Raw genomic sequence first — 2,717 nt, 5'->3', positions numbered from 1 at the left:
TTCAAGTAAATATATGGTTGGAAAGCTCTTGACGAGAGCTATCCATTGATACCACTCTTGCTAGGTGAAATCGTGCCTTCTGAAAACCCGTCGAAACCCGCCGCCGGTGTCACAGCTGAAATCAACGTCTTCCGCCGCTCAAAAGTAAAAATTGATTGAGGGGTTTTGTTCCTTATGTCGTAAGCTTTCTTTTGGTACCATTTTGACAAATTTTCGAGAACCCCTGTGTTTTCTGCGTAATTTCGGTCATCTTCTCCGGCGAGTTTGCCGCCAGTTGCCGGTTAGCTTCGGTTTAGGCTCGAGTTTAGCCACTGTTGTTCGTATTACAAGCTGCCTCGGTGTGAATTGTTATCTATGTGAATTTAATTCATTTTCAACTCAAATATTGTATCATTATTGATTAATTATTGGGTTATTATTGTAGGTTCCGGAATTGTGCGCGTTGGAGGTATAATCTGGAGAACCTAGAATTTATCACAGTTGCTTGAATATTAGTTTAGTGTCATTTAAAGCTGAAAAGAATATTTTGCGACGATAAAATAGAAATGATTGATTTTAGGCAATTTAGTCGAATAGTGGAATTTAAAAAAAATTTAAAATGCCTAAATAGTTGAAATTGGATTTTTATTTGAATTTAAATGATTGTAGAATTTTAGATGATAATAAGATCATTTAAATTAATATTCAGGTTAATTGTCTGAGTTGACATTTCCAGGACTTTCTTGAGGATTTAAGATATTTTGTGGTAATTAAGTCCAGTTGAGGTACGTATGAACTGTTTTCATTACGACGTCTATTATGACGTGAGATGACGTTGATTATGTTGTAATGAGTTGTGGCGTGCTTTATGTGCTTTTGTGAATACGTGATTGCATTCATGCATTTATTTGTATTGATACTATTAGTGCATAGCATTTCGAGCCTTGACTCCTTTGATTGCTATTGATATTGATATTGATCTATCTAGTTGTTGCGTCATCGATGGAGCGGGTGGGTAGGATTAGCACTCCTGATGACTTGCATGAGGGCTGAGCGGGTAGCTCCCGTACCCTCGATGCTACGTGCATGGATGAGTGGCGACTTGATGTTGCGTTGCTACGTTCCTGGCACGGGTGGCCGCTGTTACTGTTGTTGATGCGATTCATTTGGACTCCGTTTGATATCCATTATTGGTTGTTACCCTTGACGCATTGCATCGCATTTTACTTGATTTCATTTCATGTCAGTTATATTTGTCGTAATATTACTGGTTCATCGTACTGGGGCCCGACCCCTCGTTTCTTTTTATGTTTTGGTTGTTTTTGATGCCATAGCAGGTTATCCAGGAGGATTTGACGCGTCTGGTGGAGCGTCAGGTAGTGGTGCCCAGTCGTCGAGTCATGGTTGAGAGTTCCCAGATATATATACTATATTATAGAGTCATACATTTACCGGGGAGATGCCCCGTGTAGCTATTCTATTATTTTTACGATGTTTTGAATTGATAGTTGTGTGATCGAGCCTTGCCGGCTCTGCATGTGTTTAGTCCTGGCCAGTGCGTCTATAGGTTGTGAATTGATGTTATGACTTTATTTCGAGCGTATAAAGTTATTGTTGTGTTTTGATTTTTTTGGGATGTCCTATTTACGAATAGGTCATGCCGAAATTTCGGTAGGCCCAAAATGGAAAATTTTAATCGCTTTCGCTGTTTACATTAATAAATCCTGGTTGTTTGGTCATTAAATATTAATCAGGAGCACGGGCCTCCACAGTTGGTATCAGAGCGTAACTGGGATATGCTCGAATTAGAGTCTAGGGCAATTGAGACTAGACACAAATAACATGATTGTGCATGTGTTTGACTATTTGCTCTTATTTGAATTACTTGGTGTGATTTGCTTTAATTTACCTGTGTTAGAACGACTAGTTGATTAAGCATGGTATATAGTTTAGGAATTGCCTATAACTTTCTTTTACCTGTTATCTGCCTGTGGATTTAATCCTCGTATCTTGTAGAATGGCACCTGGAGGAAGAGGTAGAAAAGGAAAAGAAATAACGCAAGAACCTGAGGCGCAAAATGTTCGAGGACTTGCAGATATCATTAGAGGTAGACGTGGTCGACCTCTAGGGCAAGTCGCTCAAAATGTTGAAGAAGAAGTGAACCAAGAACCTCCTCAACCTGAAAGACCTGGAGCTAGACAGGTAGTGATTGAGCAAGAAGTGGAACAGCTGACACAGAAAATTGTAGGAATGCAGTTAATAATTTCTCAGTTCCAAGAATTATGTCCTCCAAAATTCTTTGGCAACGAGAGCGGAGAAAAAGCAGCAGGCTGGCTGAGAGTATAAATCATCTATTTAATTTGTTGGAGTATTCCCAAGATATTATATTGAAGCTTGCCATCTACCAACTGAAAGAACGAGCACAACTCTGGTGGGAAGCCACAGAAGAAGCAATGAATGACTCTGGTGAACTTATTACTTGGGGTGCTTTTCGTGCTCACTTTACCCAAGAATATGCCCCACCATCATATTATGTTGCTAAAGAAGAAGAGTTCAATCAGTTGGTGCATGGCAATAAATCAGTGGTGGAATATGCTTCACAGTTTTCTGCTCTTTTGCCCTATGTTCCACATGTTTCTAGGAATGATCAGCTAAACTATCACGTTTTCTGCATGGGTTACAGCAGACTGTTCATACTTTGGTAATGACTGATTTCACTGTATTCTGGGTATGGATG

At 39.6% G+C, this 2,717-nt stretch overlaps 1 long non-coding RNA gene across 2 annotated transcripts; it reads left to right on the top strand.

The window, feature by feature from the left end:
* Positions 1-6: 6 nt before the first annotated feature.
* On the top strand, positions 7-2,485 carry LOC140985062 (uncharacterized). 2 transcript variants are annotated; one of them, XR_012176693.1, is made up of 3 exons: positions 7-338; positions 689-1,112; positions 1,317-2,485. It is a non-coding gene; the product is annotated as an uncharacterized lncRNA (long non-coding RNA). The 2 variants fall into 2 exon arrangements; XR_012176692.1 differs by having other exon boundaries at positions 7-448.
* Positions 2,486-2,717: the final 232 nt, after the last annotated feature.

Source organism: Primulina huaijiensis, chromosome 9 (genome assembly GCF_012295235.1).
Source record: "Primulina huaijiensis isolate GDHJ02 chromosome 9, ASM1229523v2, whole genome shotgun sequence".
Lineage (NCBI taxonomy): Eukaryota > Viridiplantae > Streptophyta > Magnoliopsida > Lamiales > Gesneriaceae > Primulina > Primulina huaijiensis.
Note: the sequence above shows the minus strand (reverse complement) of the source record. Positions and strands in the feature narration are given on the sequence as shown.